This window comes from Bos indicus x Bos taurus, chromosome 3 (assembly GCF_003369695.1).
Source record: "Bos indicus x Bos taurus breed Angus x Brahman F1 hybrid chromosome 3, Bos_hybrid_MaternalHap_v2.0, whole genome shotgun sequence".
NCBI classification, from domain to species: Eukaryota; Metazoa; Chordata; class Mammalia; order Artiodactyla; family Bovidae; genus Bos; species Bos indicus x Bos taurus.
Genome location: NC_040078.1, coordinates 77,992,249 through 78,004,078, shown reverse-complemented (window position 1 = coordinate 78,004,078; position 11,830 = coordinate 77,992,249). Strand labels below are relative to the sequence as shown.

The following is an 11,830-nucleotide window of genomic DNA, read 5'->3' as shown; positions in this document are numbered from 1 at the left end:
CATTTAGATATGGGAAAGGACAGGATCAGAAAATTCACAAAGTAAGAAATGCAACTAGAAGACAAATTATTGAAACAATGTGTGCTGATCAAGTTAGCAAAAATTTAAAAAAATATAAATTACTTGACAATTATGGAAAAAATAAGGCTTTCTTATACAAACCGTCCTCAGTTACTGTGGGGGAATTTGTTCTAGGAATGCTGTAGATATGAAAATCTTGAGTCCCTTATATAAAATGGCATAGCCCATGTACATCCTCTTCCTCTATGCTTTAAATCATCTCTAGGTTACTTATAATACCCAGTACAGTGTAAATGCTGTATAAATTATTGTAAATACAGTGTACAAATATACCCCTCATTTTACCAAGTTTTATTTTATCCTGTTCCACAGATATTGTGCTTCTTTACAAACCGAATGAAACAGAGCAAAGGCTAACAGAGTTTTGCCAAGAGAATGCACTGGTCATAGCAAACACTCTCTTCCAACAACACAAGAGAAGACTCTACACATGGACATCACCAGATGGTCAATACCAAAATCAGATTGATTATATTCTTTGAAGCCAAAGATGGAGAAGCAAATAGTCAGCAAAAACAAGACTGGGAGGTGACTGTGGCTCAGATCATGAACTCCTTATTGTCAAATTCAGACTTAAATTGAAGAAAGTAGGGAAAACCACTAGACCATTCAGGTATGACCTAAATCAAATCCCTTACAACTATACAGTGGAAATGACAAACAGATTCAAAGGATTAGATCTGATAGACAGAGTGCCTGAAGAACTATGGATGGAGGTTCATGACATTGTACAGGAGACGGTGAACAAGATCATCCCCAAGAAAAAGAAATTCAAAAAGGCAAAACAGTTGTCTGAGGAGGCCTTACAAATAGCTGAGAAAAGAAGAGAAGCTAAGGGCAAAGGAGAAAAGGAAAGATAAACCCAACTGAATGCAGAGTTCCAAAGAATAGCAAGGAGAGATAAGAAAGCCTTCCTCAGGGATCAGTGCAAAGAAATAGAGGAAAACAATAGAATGGGAAAGACTAGAGATCTCTTCAAGAAAATTAGAGATACCAAGGCAAATTTTCATGCAAAGATGGGCACAATAAAGGACAGAAATGGTATGGACCTAACAGATGCAGAAGATATTAAGAAGAGGTGACAAGAATAAACAGAAGAACTATACAAAAAAGATCTTCATGACCCAGATAATCATTAAGGTGTGATCACTCACCTAGAGCCAGACATCCTGGAATGCGAAGTCAAGTGGGCCTCAGGAAGCATCACTAAGGAAAAAGCTAGTAGAGGTGATGGAATTCCAGTTGAGCTGTTTCAAATCCTAAAAGATGATACTGTGAAAGTGCTGCACTTAATATGCCAGCAAATTTGGAATACTCATCAGTGGCCACGGGACTGGAAAAGGTCAGTATTCAAATCCAAAAGAAAGGCAATGCCAAAGAATGCTCAAACTACCACACTCGCTAGCAAAGTAATGCTCAAAATTCTCCAACCAGGCTTCAACAGTACATGAACCGTGAACTTCCAAATGTTCAATCTGGATTTAGAAAAGGCAGAGGAACTAGATATCAAATTGCCAACATCTGTTGGATCATCAGAAAAGCGAGAGAGTTCCAGAAAAACATCTACTTCTGCTTTACTGACTATGCTAAAGCCTTTGACTGTAAGGGTCATAACAAACTATGGAAAATTCTTAAAGAGATGGGAATACCAGACCACTTGACCTGCCTTCTGAGAAATCTGTATGCAGGTCAAGAAACAACAGTTAAAACTGGACATGGAACAACAGGCTGGTTCCAAATCGGGAAAGGAGTATGTCAAGGCTGTATATTGTCACCCTGCTTGTTTAACTTACATGCAGAGTACATCATGTAAGATGCTGAGCTGGATGAAGCACAAGCTGGAATCAAGATTACTGGGAGAAATATCAATAACCTCAGATATGCAGATGACACCACACCTATGGCAGAAAGCAAAGAACAACTAAAGAGCCTCTCAATGAAAGTGAAAGAGGAGAGTGAAAAACTTGACTTAAAACTAAACATTCAGAAAACTAAGATCGTGGCATCTGGTCCCATCACTTCATGGCAAATAGATGGGGAAACAGTGGAAACAGTGACAGACTTTATTTTTTGGGGCTCCAAAATCACTGCAGATTGTCGCCGCAGCCATGAAATTAAAAGACGCTTAGTCCTTGGAAGAAAAGTTATGACCAATCTAGACAGCATATTAAAAAGCAGAGACATTACCTTGCCAACAAAGGTTCATCTAGTCAAGTCTATGGTTTTTCCAATAGTCATGTGTGGATATAAGAGTTGGACTATAAACTGAGTGCGGAAGAATTGGTGTTTTGGAACTGTGGTGTTGGAGAAGACTCTTGAGAGTCCCTTGGACTGCAAGGAGATCCAACCAATCCATCCTAAAGGAAATCAATTCTGAATATTCATTGGAAGGACTGATGCTGAAGCTGAAACTCCAATACTTTAGCCACCTGATGCAAAGAGCTGACTCCTTTGAAAAGACCCTGATGCTAGGAAAGATTGAAGGTGGGAGGAGAAGGGGACGACAGAGGATGAGATGTTTGGATGGTATCACCGACTCAGTGGACATGAGTTTAAACTCCAGGAGTTGGTGATGGACAGGGAAGCCTGATGGGCTGCAGTCCATGGGTTCTGGACATGACTGAGTGACTGAACTGAACTGAACTGCACTAACCAAAGGTTTGTAGTAACCCTGGACCTAGCAACCTATTGGTGCCATTTTCCAAATTCCATCTGCTCACTTCCTGTCTCTATGTCACATTTTGATAATTGTTGCAATATTTTACATTTTTTCATTATGATCATACTTAAGGTGATCTGTGATCAGTGACCTTTGTTACTATTGCAAAAATTTCAAAAATTCCTAAAGTCTCATGATGGTTAGCATTTTTTTAAAGCAATACTTTTAATTAAGTTATGTACTTTTTTAGACACACTACTGTTGTACAGATAACAGTCTATGGTATAGAATAAGCATCATTTTTTTATGTACTGGGAAACAAAAAAATTCATGTGACTTGCTTTATTGCAATATTTGCTTTATTTTAGTGGTCTGGAACCAAACCAAAAATATCTCAGAAATATGCCTGTAAATACTACTTAAATAGTAACTACTGTGCAGCAATTCAAGTTTTGCCCTTTGGAACTTCCTCGAGTTTTTTCTCTTAATATTTTTGACCCAAGGTTGGTTGAATGTGTGGCTACCGAGGGCCAACAGTATACTGCTGAAAAGAATGTAAATCAATAAAAACACCAAAATTTTGTTTTATTTTTAAAAATTTATTTAATTGAAGAATAGTTCATTTACAATGTTTTGTTAATTTCTGCTGTACAGGAAAGTGATTCAGTTATACATATGTATATATTCTTTTTCAAATTCCTTTCAGTTATGGCTTATTGCTCAGTTGGTAAAGAATCTGCCTATAGTGCAGGAGACCCTGGTTCGATTTCTGGGTTGGCAAGGTCCCCTGGAGAAAGAAATGGCAAACCACTCCAGTATCCTTGCCTGGAAAATCCCATGGACAGAGGAGCCTGGTGGGCTGCAGTCCGTGGGGTCACAAAGAGTCGAGCATGACTGAGTGACTAACACTTCACTTTCACTTTCATTGAATATAGTTCCCTGTACTATACGGTACTCCTTTGTTGTTTATCCATTCTATATATAATCATTTGCATCTACTAATCCCCATTTCCTAAACCATCCCACCCGCCCTTGGCAACAAATCTATTTTTTATGTTTTTGAGTCTGTTTATTTTGCATAGATAAGTTCTTTAGTGTCATATTTTAGATTCCACACATAAGTGATATCACATGGTATCTGCTTTTTTTCTTTCTGGTTTACTTCACTTAGTATGATAATCTCTGCTGCTGCTGCTGCTAAGTCGTTTCAGTTGTGTCCGACTCTGTGAGACCCCATAGACTGCAGCCCACTAGGCTTCCCCGTCCCTGGGATTTTCCAGGCAAGAACACTGGAGTGGGTTGCCATTTCCTTCTCCAATGCATGAAAGTGAAAAGTGAAAGTGAAGTCCCTCAGTCGTGTCCGACTCTTCACAATCCCATGGACTGCAGCCCACCAGGCTCCTCCATCCATGGGATTTTCCAGGCAAGGGTACTGGAGTGGGGTGCCATCGCCTTCTCCAATGATAATCTCTAGGTCTTCCCATGTTGCTGCAAATGGCATTATTTCATTCTTTTCATGGCTGAGTAGTATTCCATTGCAGTATATATACGCACCACATCTTCTTTATCCACTCGTCTGTGATGGACATTTAGGTTGTTTCCATGTTTTGGCTACTGTGAATAGTGCTGCTGTGAACAGAGGGGTGCATGGATCTTTTCGAATTATATTTTTGTCTAGATATACACCCAGGAGTGGGATTGCTGGATCATATGGCAAATCTATTTTTAATTTTTGAGGAATTTCCATATTGTTTTCCATAGTGGCTGCACAAATTTATGTTCCCAACAACAGTGGAGGGCTTCCTTGATAGCTCAGATGGTAAAGAATCTGCCTGAAATGCAGGAGACCCTGGTTTGATTCCTGGGTGGGGAAGATCCCCTGGAGAAGGGATAGGCTACCCACTCCGGTATTCTTGGGCTTCCCTTGTGGCTCAGCTGATAAAGAATCCACTTGCAATGTGGGAGGCCTGGGTTTGATCCTTGGGTTGGGAAGATCCCCTGGAGACAGGAAAGGCTACCCACTCCAGTATTCTGGCCTGGAGAATTCCATGGACTGTATCGTCCATGGGGTTGCAAAAGAGTCAAACACGACTGAGCAGCTTTCACTTCATGAAAACAGTGGAGGAGGGTTCCCTTTTTTTTATACCCTCTCCAGCATTCATATCTGTAGACTTTTTAATGATGGCTATTCGGATGTTGGCAATTTGATCTCTGGCTCCTCTGCCTTTTCTAAAACCAGCTTGAACATCAGGAAGTTCACGGTTCACATATTGCTGAAGCCTGGCTTGGAGAATTTTGAGCATTACTTTACTAGCGTGTGAGATGAATGCAATTGTGCGGTAGTTTGAGCATTCTTTGGCATTGCCTTTCTTTGGGATTGGAATGAAAACTGACCTTTTCCAGTCCTGTGGCCACTGCTGAGTTTTCCAAATTTACTGGCATATTGAGTGCAGCACTTTCACAGCATCATCTTTCAGGATTTGGAATAGCTCAACTGGAATTCCATCACCTCCACTAGCTTTGTTCATAGTGATGCTTTCTAAGGCCCACTTGACTTCACATTCCAGGATGTCTGGCTCTAGGTCAGTGATCACACCATCGTGATTATCTAGGTCGTGAAGATCTTTTTTGTACAGTTCTTCTGTGTATTCTTGCCATCTCTTCTTAATATCTTCTGCTTCTGTTAGGTCCATACCATTTCTGTCCTTTATCGAGCTCATCTTTGCATGAAATGTTCCTTTGGTATCTCTGATTTTCTTGAAGGGATCTCTAGTCTTTCCCATTCTGTTGTTTTCCTCTATTTCTTTGCATTGATCGCTGAAGAAGGCTTTCTTATCTCTTCTTGCTATTCTTTGGAACTCTGCATTCAGATGTTTATATCTTTCCTTTTCTCCTTTGCTTTTTGCTTCTCTTATTTTCACAGCTATTTGTTAGGCCTCCCCAGACAGCCATTTTGCTTTTTTGCAGCTGGTTTTAGAAAAGGCAGAAGAACCAGAGATCAAATTGCCAACATCTGCTGGATCATGGAAAAAGCAAGAGAGTTCCAGAAAAACATCTATTTCTGCTTTATTGACTATGCCAAAGCCTTTGACTCTGTGGATCACAATAAACTGTGGAAAATTCTGAAAGAGGTGGGAATACCAGAATACCTGATCTGCCTCTTGAGAAATTTGTATGCAGGTCAGGAAGCAACAGTTAGAACTGGACATGGAACAACAGACTGGTTCCAAATAGGAAAAGGAGTTCGTCAAGGCTGTATATGGTCACCCTGTTTATTTAACTTATATGCAGAGTATATCATGAGAAACGCTGGACTGGAAGAAGCACAAGCTGGAATCAAGATTGCCGGGAGAAATATCAATAACCTCAGATATGCAGATGACACCACCCTTATGGCAGAAAGTGAAGAGGAACTGAAAAGGCTCTTGATGAAAGTGCAAGTGGAGAGTGAAAAAGTTGGCTTAAAGCTCAACATTCAGAAAACGAAGATCATGGCATCTGGTCCCATCACTTCATGGGAAATAGATGGGGAAACAGTGGAAACAATGTCAGACTTTATTTTTCTGGGCTCCAAAATCACTACAGATGGTGACTGCAGCCACGAAATTAAAAGACGCTTACTCCTTGGAAGGAAAGTCATGACCAACCTAGATAGCATATTCAAAAGCAGAGACATTACTTTGCCAACAAAGGTTCGTCTAGTCAAGGCTATGGTTTTTCCTGTGGTCATGTATGGATGTGAGAGTTGGACTGTGAAGAAGGCTGAGCGCCAAAGAATTGATGCTTTTGAACTGTGGTGTTGGAGAAGACTCTTGAGAGTCCCTTGGACTGCAAGGAGATCCAACCAGTCCATTCTGAAGGAGATCAGCCCTGGGATTTCTTTGGAAGGAATGATGCTAAAGCTGAAACTCCAGTACTTTGGCCACCTCATGAGAAGAGTTGACTCATTGGAAAAGACTCTGATGCCAGGACGGATTGGGGGCAGGAGGAGAAGGGGACGACAGAGGATGAGATGGCTGGATGGCATCACTGAATCGATGGACGTGAGTCTGGGTGAACTCCGGAAGTTGGTGATGGACAGGGAGGCCTGGCGTGCTGCGATTCATGGGGTCGCAAAGAGTCGGACATGACTGAGCGACTGATCTGATCTGATCTGATTCTGACTGGTGTGAGGTGGTACCTCACTGCACCTTTGATTTGCATTTCTCTCTTTTAATTGAAGTATAGTTGGTATGCAATGTTGCACCAGTCTTTGCTATACAGCAAAGTGACTCTAAGTTTTACACATATAGGTATTCTTTTCTAATATTCTTTCCCATTATGGTGTATCACAGGATATTGCATATAGTTCCCCGTGCTATACAGTAGAACCTCATTATTTATCCATTCTATATATAATAGTTTACATCCGCTAGTCCTAAACTCCCTGTCCTTCCCTCTCCCACCCCTCCCCCTTGGCAACTACAGGTCTGTTCTGTGTCTGTGAGTCTGTTTCTGTTTTGTAGGCAGGCTCATCTGTGCCGTATATTAGATTCCACATGTAAGTGATGTCATATGGTATTGGTCTTTCTGTTTCTGACTTCCTTCACTTATTATGATAGTCTCTAGTTGCATCCATGTTGCTGCAAGTAGCATTATTTTGTTCTTTTTTATGGCTGAGTAGTATTGCATTGTAACATCATTAGCCATTAGGGAAATGCAAATCAAAACCATAATGAGATACATTTTATACCTACTAGGATGGTTATACTAAGACAAATAACATCAAGTGCTGACAAGGATGTGGAGAAATTAGAACACTCATACGCTGCTGGTGGAATGTAAAACGATGCAGACAATTTGGAAAACAATACATCAGTGGACTGTAACCCACCTGGCTCCTCCATCCGTGGAATTTTCTAGGCAAGAGTACTGGAGTGGGTTGCCATTTACTTCTCTAGGGGATCTTCCCGATCCAGGGATTGAACCTGGGTCTCCCACACTGTGGGCAGACGCTTTACGGTCTGAGCCACCAGGGAATCCCATACATCAGTTCCACAGAAGGTTAAACATAGAGTTACTCTATGATCCAGCCATTCCACTCCCAGGTGTATATCCAAGAAAAATAAAAACATATTTGTACAGAAATGTTCACAGCAGCATTACTTATAATAGTTAAAAAGTTGGAACAACACAAATGTCCACCAAATGACAAACTGATAAAATGTAGCATATCTATATAATAGAATACTATTTGATGATATAAAGGGATGAATTATTGACATTTGCTATAACATGGATGAGACTTTAAAAAAATATGCTAAGTGAGAGAATCCAGTCACAATAGACCGTATATTTTATAATTCTATTTATATGAAATGTCCATAATTGACAAATCTATAGAGACAGAGTTGATGCCTAAGGCTGGGGTTGGGGCGGGGTTGGAGATGGGGAATGAGTGCTAATGGGCACAAGGCTTCTTCTCAGGATAATAGGTCCTCAAATTGATGATGGTGACAGTTGCACAATTCTGTGTATGCTAAAAACCACCAAACTGCATACTTTAAATGGGCAAATTTAAATTCATATGGTACGTGAATTACATCTTAATAGAACTGTAAAAAGTACATATGTGTAAAGTGTATACTAATAGAATAAATGTTCATAAAATGTGTGAATAATTCGAGATTGTGTTTTGTAAACTATGATTATAATTATTTGGAAAAGAGATAAAAAACTGACACATTCTGCCAAGAGATGCACTGAAGTGTTAATGAAGGTTGCCTTTGGATTGTTGAACTATGGTTGGTAGCTTTTTACCCCTTTCGATGAGCAGGTTTTACTTTTATAATAAGGGTAACTTAAAAAAAAAAGAAGAGTTCTTATTTCCAAAACAGTCCTTGGGTAGAATCATTATTAAATACTGCCAAACACAAAACAACTGTAGACAGTTTCAGCTGTCATTCTTCAGAAAGTAGTCTGCGGCCAAAATGATGTTTTCCATCTCTCTCCTACCTTCAGTTCTTCTACCTCTCAGGCCCATAAAGGAAAACCATTTAGAAAGTCCTGAGCCAGTAAAAGCCAAAAATGTGCTGGCAGCTTCCTGTTCTGGAGGTGAGGGCCCAACAAATGCTATCCGAGGCTTCTGATAGTGAAAGTGAGGGAGGGAGGCATTTGTCCCAGCAGAGGGCAGGAGTTTCGGCCCATGCCAGGTACAAGAAGTTTTATTTATTCCTGGTGCACACACTCTCTGCTTATCTCTACTGAGGAAACCAGCTTTTCCTTCTCACCTCCCAAGAGGAGGAGCCAGCGCTGGCTCGTGTCCCTGGACAGGGTTACACTTTCCAGCTGGCCCCTCTCCAGGCAGCCAGTTGTCCATCTCTATCTTAGAGGAACAGCTTTGACAAAGACCTTGGCCCTGTTTGGAAATTCCCTTTCCTTTGCTCTCCCAAACAAAATTAATTTGAAACGGTTGAGTTCATCTGACACTTTTTCCTCTAAGGAGCATGCGTTCATGTGAGAGGGAAGGTCTCCTGGAGACAGTGTCCAGGCTGTCTGCTTGGAGTCCACATCCCTCTCCAGTGCTGAGCATCTGCAGCGCATTCAGAGGCATGCACCTGGGATGAAAAGGGACCTGGGGGCCAGGTTTCCAGGGAATGGCTGGAAGATCTAGGGCTGCTCAGCATGAAAAGAAAACTCAGGGAGCTCCTGAGGGGTATCTCAATGAGCTGTTACCATGAGAAAGGTTTATTTTGGAATATCTCAGAGAAAACTGAAACTGATGTGGAGAAGTTGCAAGGAGGAAAGTTGCCTTAACAGAAAGAAATTATAATAACTAGAATTTCCAAACAAGCAACAGGTTCTGTAGTAGAGGAGGCAAGATTAATCCCATGTAATAAGTTTGTTTCAGGCATCATCATCATCAAGTCTGGAGAACGAAACATCTTTTTCAACTGTTATGTGGTGGTTATTATGTGCTAGACACTGTTCTAAGGACTTTACATTCATAATTCCTGGAATAGTTACAGTAACTCTCTGAAATAATGTATTATTATCTCCAATTTACAGATAAGGAAAAATAGGCTCAGAGAGGTTTGATAATTTGCCCAGGGCCACACTGTGACTCAAATCCAGTTAGTCTGACTCCAAAGTCCATGCTCTTAACTATTATAGTGAAGTCCTAGTGGCTCAGATGGTAAAGGATCTGCCTGCAATGCAGGAGACCTGGGTTCAATCCTTGGATCAGGAAGATCCCCTGAAGAAGGGAATGGCAACCCACCACAGTAATTTTGCCTGAAGAATTCTATGGACAGAGGAGCCTGGTAGGCTACAGTCCATGGGGTTGTAAAGAGTCAGTGAAGACTGAGTGACTGACACTTTCACTTCATTTCACATTTATATGAATACCCCAAAATATCACTGCAGTTGAATTATGGGAGTTTGTTTCCCTTACCAAGAGGTGCCTGGGTCATTTCCAGGTGTCCCCATGGAGTAGCTTTTGTTATTGTTTGGTTGCTAAGTTGTGTCCCCTCTTTGTGATACCCCTGGACTGCAGCATGCCAGGTTCCTCTGTCCTCCACTATCTCCCAGAAGTTTGCTCAAAATCACGTCCATTGAGTCAGTGATGACATCCAACCATCTCATCCTCTGTCACCCCCTTCTCCTTTTGCCTTCAGCCTTTCACAGTATCAGGGTCTTATGAGTTGGCTCTTCGCATCAGGGGGCCAAAGTATTGCTCATAACCTACGTATATGGTGCAGGCACATGTCCTGTACTGTGGTTTGCCTCTTGGTGACACCTCAGCTCTCAACACTGTTTAGGCAGCCTTTCTGCTGCTTCTGCCGGCTGTACTAATTGTGAGAACACCAATGTCAGTGCTGGGGAGCTTCCTCACAATATGCCCTAGTTCCTAAGACTCAGCATCCCTGTGTGTTACTGGGTCTTGAGAGTTACAGAGAATGGTCCCACCTCTCTGCCACAGTTTGTCTTCTGAGTCCCCAAGAAACACTAGTTTTGGCCAGAGTCGTCTATATCTCAACAAGTTGTCTCTCTCAGCTACTGGCCCTCATCTTCTTGGTTATAGGATTTCAGAGAAGTCCAGCCATTGGAGCTGGGTCATACAGTGTCCTGTCCCTCCTTGTCATCTTTGCTTCTCTCTCAACTGTCTGCTGTCATTTGAGCAAGCTAAACAAAACTCTCTTTTCCCCTAGCCACAAAACAGTGCCTCTGTGCACCAGCTGAAGAGGTCCTCCCAAGAAATGTCACCTAGCTTCTCCCAAGGCCCTGCCTAGCCAGAAGGACCGGTGGTACCTGTGAACAGAAGTGGGAAGGTTGTTGGTCAGGAGTGCAGGTGGAAGGGATGCTGGACCAAGCTGGAGGCCAGAAAGAAAGGTAAGGGCTTGTCGGCTCTCAAGGGTTAGAACCTTAAGTTGCAAACAGTTTGATAGAAATGGAATTGGTCACCCCTTTTTCTCAAATAGCCCCTCTGAGTTTGTTTGGAGAACAGTAAGCTATGTTTCACTTATGGAAGGTGAAGAGTGAAGTAACTGGCTATTTCATGCAGCTCACCTGTATGTGAGGAAGCTGGGATGAAAGTTTATTGTTGAGTGAGTGAGTGAAGTCGCTCAGTCACGTCCGACTCTTTGCGACCCCGTGGACTGTAGCATACCAGGCTTCTCCGTCCATGGGATTCTCCAGGCAAAAATACTGGAGTGGGTTACCATTTCCTTCTCCAGGGGATCTTCCCAACCCAGGGATCGAACCTGGGTCTCCTGCATTGGAGGCAGACGCTTTAACCTCTGAGCCACCAGAGAAGCCCAAAAGTTTATTGTTGGGGAGCAACTAAACTGTTTCCTTCAGGGAGAATTTCAGAGATGAACTTCCTGTATTTGTAGTCTAGTCTCTCTCACGCTCTGGGTAAATGTAGCAAGGACTCATTTAATTTTTAACATTTCCATATTATCCAAGAGATCTTCTTATTGTCTTTTATGGGTAATGTGAGGGTTTGGGATGTTCAAATTCTCTGAAGGTTCTGTGTAGCATTTGGCTGAAAGAGGGGAGAGAAGATTGGGAAAAGAGTGAAGCATGTGTTGCCGTAGGTTATGGAGAAAG

General features: G+C 41.8%; 1 non-coding gene across 1 annotated transcript; it reads right to left on the bottom strand.

Moving 5' to 3' along the window:
• Positions 1 to 11,460: 11,460 nt before the first annotated feature.
• TRNAW-CCA lies at positions 11,461 to 11,532 on the bottom strand. The gene has a single exon. It is a non-coding gene; the product is annotated as a tRNA-Trp (tRNA).
• Between the last annotated feature and the right edge of the window lie 298 nt (positions 11,533 to 11,830).